Source organism: Myxocyprinus asiaticus, chromosome 39 (assembly GCF_019703515.2).
Source record: "Myxocyprinus asiaticus isolate MX2 ecotype Aquarium Trade chromosome 39, UBuf_Myxa_2, whole genome shotgun sequence".
NCBI lineage: Eukaryota > Metazoa > Chordata > Actinopteri > Cypriniformes > Catostomidae > Myxocyprinus > Myxocyprinus asiaticus.
In genome coordinates, this window is record NC_059382.1 from 26,087,823 (window position 1) to 26,102,513 (window position 14,691).

The 14,691-nt window shown below is 42.5% G+C and overlaps 1 pseudogene; it reads left to right on the forward strand.

The window, feature by feature from the left end:
• LOC127429593 (zinc finger protein neuro-d4-like) overlaps nucleotides 1–11,357 on the forward strand; it is an 85,813-nt pseudogene extending 74,456 nt beyond the window's left edge.
• The last annotated feature ends 3,334 nt before the right edge of the window (nucleotides 11,358–14,691 follow it).

Consider the following 14,691-nt stretch of genomic DNA (forward strand, 5'->3'; position numbering starts at 1 on the left):
CTGGATTCGAACTTGCGACTCCATGTGTGGTAGTCAGTGTCTTTACTGGCTAAGCTACCCAGGCCCCCCACGACTGCATGCTTTTAATCACTGATAGGCTTTTCCTTGAGTCAGGCGGGCTACTGTGCAGTCCCGCTCTCACATTCACAGCCATGTTAGAAACTGCTGATTCACTCTCCAGGGTTTTGAGCCTTTTGGTAAACATACATGTTGTGTGTGTGTTTTATTTTTTATTTTTTTTTATGTGTCCATGTGAGACAGAGGGAAGTATTTGAGTGCTTTGTGATTAGGTGTAAAATGTTTGTGTGCTTGTATGAGCATGTGTGTTTTAACGCTCCACAGGGAATAAAGAGCACAGTCTGCTTTTGAGAGAATAGATTTTTTTTTTTTTTTGCCTTTTGTTTTATGTATACAAACTTTTAGAAAACAGACTGGATTAGTCCTTACTTGCATTTCTTAATCCGTATGCTATTGAATTGCATTTTTCATAACCTTAGTGTATTTGCTACAATTAGATTATACATTTAATTATATATTTGATCAAATTAAATGTGTAATGTGTCATTTCTGTTCCACTCGCATCACCAAATGAATTGCAATAATAATGATGTTGGTTGATGATGTCCATTGGCCAAAAACAAAACAAAACAAAACAAAACAGATAGTTCCGCCCCAAACTCAAGCTACTGGTCAAGCCAGTGATGCTGTGTTGGGCTGGTCGGGATGCTCAAACAAACTGAGCTATTTTTTATAGCACTGCAGAATCAACTGACTTATACTTATTTATATTGTAGTTGCATACTTATAGTTGTCTTTGCATATTTCATGAAATGAAAATTTAGCATGGCAAGTGTGTACTGGATGCTTGTTGAATGCTAGTCTGGATAATTGATTGACCATCTGATGCATATCTTGCACAATGCTTTCCAGAACCACAAGCGCCAGTATAATTGTCTGCCAAATGCATGTGGCAGACCTCTGCCTTTCTATGGAAGGAGGAAGTGGGGACCGGGTGAACACTCCAACGCAAGACTTTAATTTCACAAACGCTGTTCACTTTTCTGTGTCACACATAACGAACCACATCAACACACAGAGGTTTGCTTTTCAAAAGTCTCTCACACATATTGCTCTTCAGCAGCACAAATAACGTCGACACACACGCAGTTCCATGCATCTCTCTCTCCCCATCTGCCACTGTCTCTTCTCCTTAAATACTCCTGCCGCTCCTCACTGGAACTGCTGGAGACCAGTGTGGTGCACAGGTTGACCACTTATCTCCTTGGCCTCACTCTGCCCAGATGCCACTTGGCCACACCCTGCTCACCACAATGCAATATCCAGGAGTCAGGGTGCACAGGTTTTTATCTGTCTGCTAGGAAACAAAGTCATGTTTATTAAGTACCAGGCTGCTAAATTCCACCTTTTTCCAGAACGCGGATGTGTTCCGTGATTGGATTGTTTTCACTTTCCGGTCTACAGTGTTTCCACTTGCATCAGTGTATATTCTTTGTGGGTAATGTAAAAATTTAAGGTATTACATTTTTGAAAATTTTCAAAAAACAAGTGGCTGTATAGTGCCGATACTTCACAGATTCGAGATGACCATTTTTTATTGACAGGGCCTCACCTGAGTGTGTAGATGACATGAAGCGATGATCCGAGGTTAGCTATGTTGATATCATTAAGTATTTTGAGTTGTTATGACAGCCAACAACTGCACAAGTTGAGCCTAATTATTACTCCAAAAAATGTAAAACTTAAATGGTTGTTATTCTCTTTCTGGGTCACTTGTTTCTGTAGATCTTACTTTTCCAGACCAGAAACCTAAAACAGGCAATTAGAATCATCATAGCGCCACCCAGTGGTTGCTCAGGAAAACTGTGGATAAGTACTTTTATGAAAGAACTAGTTGCTGTTTTTGATTTACAGTATACTGATTTCTTCAGAGTCTTCATTTTCCCAACTGTAGAGAACACTGCATCTCTTTGTTGCATGGAAATTTTAAATTTTCCTGCCTCTACCAGCAGGGCCGTTTCTAAGCATATGGGGGCCCTAAGCAAAATCCTATTTAGAGGCCCCTATCACATCTAGCTACAACTCTCTTCTTGCAGTTACATTTTCCCTTCCCCCTCTGGCCACAAGGGGGCCCCCAATAACTGTCTAATTTAGCCAAAACAGCTGCCTGGGTCTTACTCACAGCTTTTTGTATATTTAAAATAAATAAATAAATACAAATAAAAAAAGACCTTGCTTTGAGGGCCCCCTGGTGGCTCAGGGGCCCTAAGTGGTCGCTTATACCACTAATAGCTAGAAATGGCCCTGACTACTTGCCTGTTATCATGAAAAAAAGTGACTGTGACGTAATTTTTGCAAAATGATATTACGTGGTTCCTTACACGTGCTGTGGCAGTTCCGAGGTGAAATGTGTGCCGCTGAATGTGAGATAAATTTTCTCCCAAACATATGAGGTTTTTAAGGTTAATGCTCTATCGAGTTTTAAATCAACAAAACCCACCTCCCTACCATAAACCTGAAACCTAACCCTAACCGATAGTGTCATAAAAAGTAAATGTGAAATGAAAAATGCAGTTGCTGAAGAAACCAATTTGTGCTTCCATGACCATACTTTCGGCTCACGTGTCGACTTGTATGCTCTTCAGCACTCATACACTGGTCCTTTGCATCGCAAGCGCAACTCTCTGTCAGTTGAGCTGCTGCACCATTTGATCACGCTTAATCAAGGTTTTAAATATAATTGGTTATGTAATGCAAACATTAATAAGTACTACCTCACAAATCATGCACTATTGTAAAAGTGTTTTGATGTCAATGAAGATAGCATTTTGTAAGGAACATGGTAAAAAGTGTTTATGAACTGATAATCACTGTTTCAGTTGTGATTGGTGTGAAAGGGAATACAAGTCATTGTTGTAGCGCCTCTGTTGTTCATTGTAGCAGGAAAGTGGCTTGATGCCTACAATGAGCCACGTAAAAATCTTTTTGCAAAAAATTAGGTATAGTAAAGTGATTCTATGGGACCAGGTTGGCCCTTACATGTCACAAAAAAGCCAACTGTAGTTGGTCCTTTTATATATCGATCGGTTTAAGTGGGCTGTTCTTGGTCAGAATAATCTGCAAAGTACACCAGGATTTATAGTCAAAATAGTTGATAGTTAAAAGTGGCTCTGCTGGATTAATCACATGCTTGCAGCTTTGTAAAGTAGATGGAGACACTGCAGCATGTTCAAGGACCATGGACAGCGTCAGAGTACACTGGGCCCCCCGCTATGGCTAGAAGTACTGCCCCTAATGCCTTCCACTGAGATGCACGGCTATAGACCATGAGTGGCATGATTGCACTACACAGTCTATGTTTTTATGCTCTCTTGAATTAGAAACTAATTCGGTCCAGTTGTTCTGTTCTCCTTTAGAGCCCGAGTTATTTTTTCTTCCCCTCTCAACCTTGCATTTGTAATTTATGATTATTTGTGTGTGCGTTGATGCTGGATGCTGAGGTTGTTACAGTGACCACTGCACTGGATTTTTTTATACGTCCTCTCTTATAATGATCAGAGGCGTTTTCTCTCTCCCTCTACATCCCTCTCTCTCTTTCTCTCTTTTTCTCTAGAGATTAGAGAATAAAACAGCACAGATTCCTCCTAACTCTCTCTAACACACACACACACACACACACACACACACACACACACACACACCCCTCCCCCAATGATTTGATCTCTAGAGGATGGAGTGGATTAATGACCTCGCTGGAGAGGGCCAGAGCTTTCCAAAATCACCCGGCAGAGTTACACACCAGCTCCTGATTATGTTTGTGTGTGTGTGTGTGTGTGTGTGTGTGTTATGTTGTACGGTTGCATAATGCATATTTTTTTTACTACATACAGTGGGGTCAAAAATTCTGAGACCAAATTTTTCGGATTTAATTAAAAATCCTTTATTACAAATTATATTTAAGTATATACATTCAAATTGAGAAGTTCAATAGAAAAATCTATATGAATTTCAGCATTTCTTAGTTTTTGGCATGTGCCCCTTTTGCTTTAATCACAGCATGCACTCGAGCTGGCATGGAAAAACAAAAATTATCCATCATTCAGCATGATTTGAGAGTGGTCCAAAATACTGAGATGTGTGTTTCAGTGGAAGCAAGGAAATCTGACCTTTTGTACCAGGGAATTAACATGGTCAAGCTCATAAATTTGTCTTCCATTTGGTTAGGGACCTAGAAATACAGTAGTGCATAATCCCAAATATTTTTACTCATTGTTTGTCATAGCGTTTCTTTGTTTTAAATGTATAAAATTCCTTAAACTTTCTGTTTATTTCAATCTGGTCTCATAGAACCACGTTACTGTACCTACATTTTTGCACTTTTTTTATGGCTCGCTGCAAGTATTGCAGATGAACACTAGAAAAATGCTTTTAAGGCCACTTTTTGTATCATCTTTTTTAATGCTTTACTTGACTGTCACAGTAATTTATTGCATTTTATTTATCTGAATTATTATTATTATTTTAAAATATACTGTATATATTTTATTTATAATTATTTAAATACAACTATTTATAATTATTTAATCATTATATATTGAATTATTGTTATTTGAGGGGCTTTTTCAGCAAAAATATATATGCGATTAATTGCGATTAATTCTATTAATTAATCAGCATACCATGTAATTAATTTGATTTAAAAAATGAATTGATTGACAGCCCTAATTTTAACATTTGCATCACATAACCAACTACATTTATGAGCTTGTTCAAGCACAATTAAATTGCATATGCATATTAGCTCAACTGATAAAGTGTTGCACTTGCAATGGATAGGACTGGGGTACGAGTCCTAAAGAGCACGCAAGTCAAGACATGAGTTGAAAGTGACATAGGAGCACAAAATGACGTGGTTGCTTCTGCAGTTGCGTTTTTCATCTCACATTTGCTTTTTATGACACTGTAGGATAGGTTTAAGGTTTAGGGTAAGGAGGTAAGTTTTGTTGATTTCAAACTCAATAGAGCACCAACCTCCAAAACCTCATTGTGAGAAAATATAATTCCCTTTTAGTGCCACACAGTGGACATTTCATTTTGGAACTGCTGCAATACATGTATTGAACCACATAATATAATTTAGCAAAAAGTCAGCACATTCATGTAATTTTCTTTGGATCAAGCTGGTATACAGTATTTCCAGGTGTAAACTAGATTTTGAATCCCAGATTTTCAATATGATCCCAGAATTTTGAACTCCACTTACATGTACACAAACACACATTTGTGCACTCAAAATCCTCTTCTCTTAGTCTCACCGTGCAGTTTTTAATTCATCCCTCTGACAGACAGATTCATTCAGCCATGAATACAGACTGATCTGAGAGTTGCGCAGTAACTGGGCAAACTGGCGACATCCTTGTCTTACTTGTTAATTATATACACCAGTCTCCTGCTGTGTATTTGTCTCTTGTCGCACAGCAGTTCCCCTCTCTTACTGTGACAATATTTAACAGACCTCCAGTTCTCCCAGTGGAGAGCACATGTCCCCCCCCACCCCTCTCTACTCCATGCAGCATTCACCACCTGCATGCTTCAGCAGGCCCATATACCATTGTGAAAGGAAACATATGGACAGAAAACCCACTACACAATTCAGCAGGGATCCTATAAGCAGCTCTACGCAGTGCTGTTTGCTAAAGCAAGCATCACTATAACTATTGCTCATACTTATGGTTAGGGATTTAAACAAACTCTTAAGTACTAAACTTACAGTATCACTCAGCCACATTATTAGGTACACCTGTACATCTACTTATTCATGCGATTATCTAATCAGCCAATGATTTGGCAGCAGTGTAATGTATAAAATCATGTAGATATGGGAGCTTCAGTTAATGTTCACATCGACCATCAGAATGGGGAACAATGTGATCTCAGTGACTTAGACCGTGGCATGATTGTTGGTGCAAACAAGCTCCTAAGTACTAAACTTACAGTATACACTCACCAGCCACTTTTTAGGTACACCTGTACATCTACTTATTCATACGATTATGGGTCAGGAGCTTCAGTTAATGTTCACATCAACCATCAGAATGGGGAAAAAATGTGATCTCAGTGATTTAGACCGTGACATGATTGTTGGTGCCAGACGGGCTGGTTTGAGGATTTCTGTAACTGCTGATCTCCTGTGATTTTCACGCACAACAGTCTGTAGTGTACAGAGAATGGTGCGAAAAATGAAAAACATCCAGCGAGTGGCAGTTCTGTGGGCGAAAACGGCTTGTTAATGACAGAGGTCAGAGGAGAATGGCCAGACTGGTCCAAGCTGACAGGAAGGTGACTGTAACCCAAATAAACACACATTACAACAGTGCTATGCGTGAAAGCATTTCTGAACGTACAACACATCGAACATTGAGGCGGATGGGCAACAGCAGCAGAAGACCCATCCGAGTACCACTACTGTCAGCTAGGAACAGGAAACTGAGGCTGCAGTAGGGACAGGCTCACCAAAACTGAACAGTAGACGATTTGAAAAACATCGCTTGGTCTGACAAATCTGGATTTCTGCTGAGGTACACAAATTGTAGGCCCACTGCAGCCTTAGCTTTCTGTTCTTGGCTGACAGAAGTGGAACCCGATGTTGTCTTCTGCTGTTGTAGCCCATTTGCCTCAAGGTTCGACATGTTGTGCATTCTGAGATGCTATTCTGCACACTACAGTTGTACAGAGTGGTTATCTGAGTTACAGTAGACTTTCTATCAGCTCGATCCAGTGTGGATCCACTGACCTCTCTTCAACAAGGCGTTTTCGTCCACAGAACTGACGCTCATTTGGTTGTTTTTTGTTTTTTGCACCATTCTCTATACACTCTAGAGACTGTTGCATGTGAAAATTCCAGGAGATCAGCAGTTACAGAAATACTCAAACCAGCCTGTTTGGCACCAACAATCATGCCACGGTCTAAATCACTGAGATCACATTTTTTCCCCATTCTGATGGTTGATGTTAACAACTGAAGCTCCTGACCCATATTTGCATGATTTTATACATTATACTGCTGCCACACGATTGGCTGATTAGATAATTGCATGAATAAGTAGATGTACAGGTGTACCTCATAAAGTGGCCAGTGAGTGTATGTTCCCTTTTTTTTAAGTTTTGCATTTCTATGTCTCATTGCAGCCAAAAAAGCAGCTGATGGCTCTGTCATCCCCAACGGCTACTGTGACTTCTGTCTAGGAGGCTCTAAGAAAACTGGCTGTCCAGAAGATCTCATTTCTTGTGCGGACTGCGGCCGATCAGGTGCGACCAAACCCTTTCTTAGCTCTCCTTGGCTTAGGAATGGTTTTATTAATTTTCTTTTTTTCCTTGTAGGGCATCCGTCATGCCTGCAGTTCACCGTCAACATGACGGCAGCAGTGCGGACCTACCGCTGGCAGTGCATCGAGTGCAAATCGTGCAGCTTGTGTGGTACATCAGAGAATGACGTAAGGATCCCCTGCCAAATAGCTTTCCTTTCCAATGCATTCCTTTTTTGTGTTTCTGAGTTATTTAATCCAAACCCCAGATCTGGCATTTGGGGAAATATGCATACAAGGATCAACTTGCATTATTTTTGCAGGATCAGCTTTTATTCTGTGACGATTGTGACAGAGGGTATCATATGTACTGTCTAAGTCCCCCCATGGCGGAGCCTCCGGAGGGTATGTGCTATCTGTATTTTACCTTTTGGTGTTGTTTTTACTGCACTTTCATGCCCAGGGGTTGATTATTATAAAAAATAACAGAATTAAACTTTTTCTCTTGAACTCATTTTGTTATGTGAAGGTCACATACATTAAAACTGACTTGGAAACTTTTTAGCAGGCCTTCATCATTTAATGGGGGGGGGGGCTTTATTTTGGGTCAGACTGTAATTATGCAAAAAGTGTGAAAATATAATTTAATTGTGAGTGTATCTAGGATACTTAAAATGTTAGCTATGAAATTAGCCTTAGTAATACAAAGCAGTCGACCATTTTTATTTAAAAGTCCTTAAAAATGTTATTTCAATCACCGTAATTTCCACTGCAGAATTCTGTTAAAGACTAGGCAAAAGGGGGCCTGGGTAGCTCAGTGAGTACTGATGCTGACTACCACCCCTGGAGTCACGAGTTCAAATCCAGGGCGTGCTGAATGACTCCAGCCAGGTCTCCTAAGCAACCAAAATGGCCTGGTTGCAAGGGAGGGTATAGTCACATGGGGTAACCTCCTCGTGATCATGATTAGTGTTTGTCACTCTCAATGGGGTGTGTGGTAAGTTGTGCATGGATTGCGGAGAGTAGCATGAGCCTCCATGCTGTGAGTCTCCACGGTGTCATGCACAGCGAGCCATGTGATAAGATGTGTGGATTGACTGTCTCAGAAGCAGAGGCAACTGAGACTTGTCCTCTGCCACCTGGATTGGGGTGAGTAACCACAGCACCACCACAACCTATTAAGTAGTGGGAATTGGGCATTCCAAACTGGGGAGAAAAAGGGGATAAAATAAAATATAAAAAAGACTATGCAAAATTCGAGATATGCTGGAAATGACACTGTGGTGGGAATTTTAATGACTTTCAGAAAAAAAAAAGTGAAAAAGCGAAACTAAAGTGAATATGAAAATGTTTTAAATGTGCCCAAGTTGAAGAAACACCATTTATATTTATACTATTTTATATACTATATATACAAGACAGAAGTTTACATACATCTTTGTCAAATACATTTAAACTCTGTATTTCACAGTAGAAAACATTCCCTGTCTTAGGTCATTTAGGATCACTACTTTATTTTAAGAATGTGAAATGTCAGAATAATAGTAGAGATAATTATTTATTTCAGCTTTTATTTCTTTCATCACATTCCCAGTGGGTCATAAGTTTGCATACACTTTGTAGTATTTGATAGCATTGCCTTTAAATTGTTGAACTTGGGTCAAATGTTTTGGGAAGACTTCCACAAGCTTCTCACAATAAGTTGCTGGAATTTTGGCCCATTCCTCCAGACAGAACTGGTGTAACTGAGTCAGGTTTGTAGGCCTCCTTGTTCGCACACGCTTTTTCAGTTCTGTCCACACATTTCATATCGGACTGAGGTCAGGGCTTTGTGATGGCCACTATAATACCTTGACTTTGTTGTCCTTAAGCCATTTTGCCTCAACTTTGGAGGCATGCTTGGGGTCATTGTCCATTTGGAAGACCCATTTGCGACCAATCTTTAATTTCCTGGCTGATGTCTTGAGATGTTGCTTCAATATATCCACATAATTTTCCTTCCTCGTGATGCCATCTATTTTGTGATGTGCACCAGTGTCTCCTGCAGCAAAGCACCCCCACAACATGATGCTGGCACCCCCATGCTTCACGGTTGGGATGGTGTTTTTTGGCTTGCAAGCCTCCAAACATAACGATGGTCAAACAGTTACATTTTTGTTTCATCAGACCAGAGGACATTTCTCCAAAAAGTAAGATCTTTGTCCCCATGTGCACTTGCAAACTGTAGTCTGGCTTTTTTATGGTGGTTTTGGAGAAGTGGCTTCTTCCTTGCTGAGCAGCCTTTCAGGTTATGTCGATATAGGACTCGTTTTACTGTGGAAATAGATACTTGCCTACCTGTTTCCTCCAGCATCTTCCCAAGGTCCTTTTCAATTGTTCTGGGATTGAATTACACTTTTCGCACCAAACTATGTTCATCTCTAGGAGACAGAATGCATCTCCTTCCTGAGCGGTATGATGGCTGCGTGGTCCCATGTTGTTTATACTTGCGTACTATTGTTTGTACAGATGAACGTGGTACCTTCAGGTGTTTGGAAATTGCTCCCAAGCAGGGGCGTAAATTCTGGGGGGATATGGGGGAGGTAACCCCGCCCCAATAATCAAAACAAGCAAGTACAACCCCCCACTATTATACCATGATCAATGGAAGGATGAACCAGACTTGTGGAGGTCTACAATTTTTTTTAATTAGGTCTTGGCTGATTTCTTTTGATTTTCCCATGATATCAAGCAAAGAGGCACTGAGTTTGAAGGTAGGCCTTAAAATACATCCACAGGTACACCTCCAATTGACTCAGATTAGCCTATCAGAATCTAATTGGCTACTTGCTTAAAGGCTTGACATAATTTTCTGGAATTTTCCAAGCTGCTTAAAGGCACAGTTAACTTGTGCCTTTAAGTGTAAGTAAGTGTATGAATCTTCTGACCCACTAGAACTGTGATATAGTCAATTAAAAGTGAAACAATCTGTCTGTAAACAAATGTTGGAAACATTACTCATGTCATGCACAAAGTAGATGTCCTAAATGACTTGACAGAACTATGGTCATTTTTGCTAATTTGCTAATATGAAATCTGAGGAGTGGTTAAAAAATTAGTTTTAAAGACTTCAACCGAAGTGTATGTAAACTTCTGACTTCAACACTATATATATATATATATATATATATATATATATATATATATATATATATATATACTGTATATATAATTTGTATTTATTGTTTAAGTACAAGAACTGCAACTTAAAGGTGAAGTGTGTTATTTCTGCGTCATAAGTATCACCAAATGGAAATGTGAAAGTAATAACTGTTTTCAAACAGCTTTCCCTAACACTCCACCATCTTCTATTGGTCAACATACAGATAGTCCCATCTCAAAGTGACACCAATGGTTGAGCCATTGTTGCTGTGTTGGACTGGTCGGGATCCTTGAACAAACAGAGCAGTATTTTGATAGCACCACAGCACTTATATATTTTGGGGAAATCAACCTATGAATGACTTACATAACATTATCTCTGAACATTAAGTACTTTAACAAAAAAACAAAAAAAAAGAAAGAAAAAAAAAAGAATAGACACTTCATCTTTAAATAGTGTATTTGACTTTGTCCAAATATATTGTGTATGCCTCTTTCTGCTTTATGACATTTGAGGCTTTTCCATTGCAGGAAGCTGGAGTTGCCATCTGTGTCTGCGCCAGCTAAAGGAAAAAGCATCTGCCTACATCACACTAACCTAATCTCCATGCCCTACTTCACCCTACCAGTCTCATCCTCCTCTATCCCACCATCACAGATCCAAAGAGACTCCTCCATCATCAAAGAGAAAAAAAAAAAAAACTTTTCCATCTGCCCATTGCCTGTTTGGTAACTGCAATGAAGATGTAGGGTTCAACCTGGAACCATTAACACCAGACCTTTCCTGACAGTCCCTCCAAAGAACTCGTTCCTGCATGGAACTGAGGGGTTTTCTGCTTGCCTAACTCTTTCAACTGTGGTTAGACAAGTAGTGCCAATTTGTTTGTTATTGAGGAGACATTTTGCTTGGGGCACTTCAGTAGGAGGAGTCTCTATGACATCATTATATGATGCACCAACTGCAAGTGAGATGATTTTTTCTCATGATCTCACCACAGCTTTTGATTTGTTTAGCTGTGATGAGGAAAAGTGGTATCAACGTACCATTGATTTTTTTGCATTATTGTTCCGGAGCAGACACCAGCATGTAATTTGATCATGTTTAGTTATTGAATTTGCCCTTATTCTTGCTATTAGACTTATGTTGGAACGTTTAATTAATTCTTCAATGATTAATAACCCCTCAGGGTATAACTTTTAGTTACCCTTACTAAAATATCATTTGTTTTTTTTTTGTTTGTTTTTTCAAATTACCCACAATTTTGCAACATGGTCTCATAGAATCCCCTTACTATACCTGCATTTTTGTAAAATGAATTTTACGTGCCTTGTATTATTTATTGCTGCACTTTCCTGGTGAAATGAACACTAGAGGAGCTACAACAGTAATAGCTTTTATGTCCTTTCATACAAATCACAAGTAAAACGTCCTGGTTACTTGCGTAACCTCCGTTCCCTGATGGAGAGAACGAGACATTGTGTCGATGTAGTGACATGAGGGGTCACTCTTGGGAGCCCGAAACACCTCTGGTCTTTGATAAAAGGCCAATGAAAATTGGCGAGTGGTATTTGCATGCCAGTCCCCCGGACATATGGGTATAAAAGGAGCTGGTATGCAACCACTCATTCAGGTTTTATGCTGAGGAGCCGAGACAAGGTCCGGCCATTTCAGTGGGTAGTTCAGCATTGTGGCAGGAGGGACACAACGTCTCATTCCCTCCATCAGGGAACGGAGGTTACGCAAGTAACCAGGACATTCCCTATCTGTCACTCACTCGACGTTGTGTCAATGTAGTGACACTAGGGGTCCCTATACAAAACGGCGCAACTGGCTGAACTGTGTTACATGAACTGGCGATGTGTGACGGGCAGACGACTGTGTGCCTCGTAGCCAGCGCACCAGGCCAACACGTAACCTCCCCCAACATAGTTATGAGTGTCGAACGGCCCTTTGGGGACAAGTCGACTACCCAAAAGATAGAGACAGGCTAACTCAGTCGTGGCCTCTTTTCCCCTTCTTTTTTCCCACTCCCTAAAAAACAAGGGGGATTATCTGACTGGGCCGCCAGGTCTAGTTGGGGGGTGTCCCTCCCAAGGGGAGGACACCGCGGAGACCACACCTCGCCCAAAGAGAGAGGGGGATATTTAAGTGGAAAAATACATCACATGGTCTTGCCGACCATGTGGAGAGTCTCATGGTAGATCCTACCCAATGGGGGAGGAGTTACTACAAACATGGAGACTGTGGTAGAGGGGGCTCTGCCCAAGGAAGATGCAGTTTACCAACAGGGAAAGGAATTAGCGGAAGATATACATCGCATGAGGTTACCTTACAGGGAACCACCACATGTGGAGCACCTACCCCAGAACAAGGCTCTTAGTTAGCACGTGTACTGGGCCGGCAGCGAGTCTCTTCGAACACTCGACTGCCACAGGGCTCGGAGGAAGTCAACCAGGGAACATAGTTTGTGAACACTACTGGGAATTAATGGCGCACGTCTTCAGCTCAGAGGAAGTGAAAGGCGCTATGTGCATGCGATACACCCGGCCGGCTATCCCAGGCTTATCCGCTTGTATTGCGTGCCACTACTTGGGACGAAACCGGTTACAACCTCCGGATTTGCAGAGCAGTGGGCTGGGCAACACCCAAGGTGTTGGGTGTTGCCCAGCCCACTGCTCTGCAAATGTCTGTTAGAGAGGCACCCCTGGCCAGGGCCCAGGAGGCAGCTACACCCCTGGTAGAATGGGCTCGTAGCCCTACCGGGGGCGGCACGTCCTGGGCGTGATATGCCATAGCTATGGCATCAATGAGCCAGTGGGCGATCCTCTGCTTGGAGACAGCGCTTCCTTTCTGCTGTGCGCCAAAGCAGACAAAGTGCTGCTCAGAGATCCTAAAGCTCTGTGTGCGATCCAAATAGTTGCGTAAAGCGCACACCGGACACAGCAATGACAGGGCTGGGTCTGCCTCCTCCTGGGGCAGCATTCGCAGGTTCACCACCTGGTCCCTAAAAAGGGTCGTGGGAACCTTGGGCACATAGCCCGGTCGGGGTCTCAAGATCACGTGAGAGTAGCCCGGACCAAATTCCAGGCACGTTTCGCTGACAGAGAACGCTTGCAGGTCTCCTACCCTCTTGATGGAAGTGAGCGCAGTTAGGAGGGCAGTCTTCAAGGAGAGTGCCTTAAGCCCAGCTGACTGCAAAGGCTCAAAGGGGGCTCTCTGTAGACCCTGAAGAACTACAGAGAGGTCCCATGAGGGAACGAGGCACGGTCTGGAGGGGTTCAGCCTCCTGGTGCCTCTCAGGAACCTGATGATCAGGTCGTGCTTCCCTAAGGACTTACCATCCACTGTGTCGTGGTGTGCTGCTATAGTAGCAACGTACACCTTCAAGGTGGAAGGGGACAGCCACCCTTCCAACCTCTCCTGCAGGTAGGAAAGCACCGATCTGACTGCGCATCTCTGGGGGTCTTCCCATTGGGAATAACACCACTTAGCGAACAGACGCCACTTAAAGGCATACACGCCTCATAGAGAGGGCCCTAGACTGAGTGATCGTGTCTACCACCGCGGGTGGTAGACCGCTTAGGTCTTCCACGTCCCATCCAGGGGTCAGACATGGAGATTCCAGAGGTCTGGTCGCGGGTGCCAGATGGTGCCCTGCCCCTGAGAAAGAAGATCCTTCCTCAGGGGAATTCGCCATGGGGGGGCTGTCATGAGGAGCGTGAGGTCCGAGAACCACGTCTGGGTGGGCCAGTAGGGTGCTACCAGGATGACCTGCTCCTCGTCCTCCCTGACCTTGCACAGAGTCTGTGCAAGTAGGCTCACTGGGGGAAACACATATTTGCGTAGGCCAGGAAGCCAGCTGTGAGCCAGCGCGTCTATGCCGAGAGGAGCCTCGGTCAGGGCGTACCAGAGTGGGCAGTGGGAGGATTCTTGGGAGGTGAACAGGTCTACCTGTGCCTGTCCGAATCGACTCCAGATCAGCTGGACCACCTGAGGATAGAGTCTCCACTCTCCCCTGAGGGTAACCTGCTGTGACAGTGCGTCCGCTATAGTGTTGAGGTCTCCCTGGATGTGAGTGGCTCGCAGCGGCTTGAAGTGCTGCTGACTCCAGAGGAGGAGACGGTGGGCGAGTTGTGACATACAACGAGAGCGCAGACCGCTCGCCATAATGCGTTTTTGCGTCAGCATCTTGAACGGGAGTCTGTGTAAAGCCTGGTTCCGTACTTG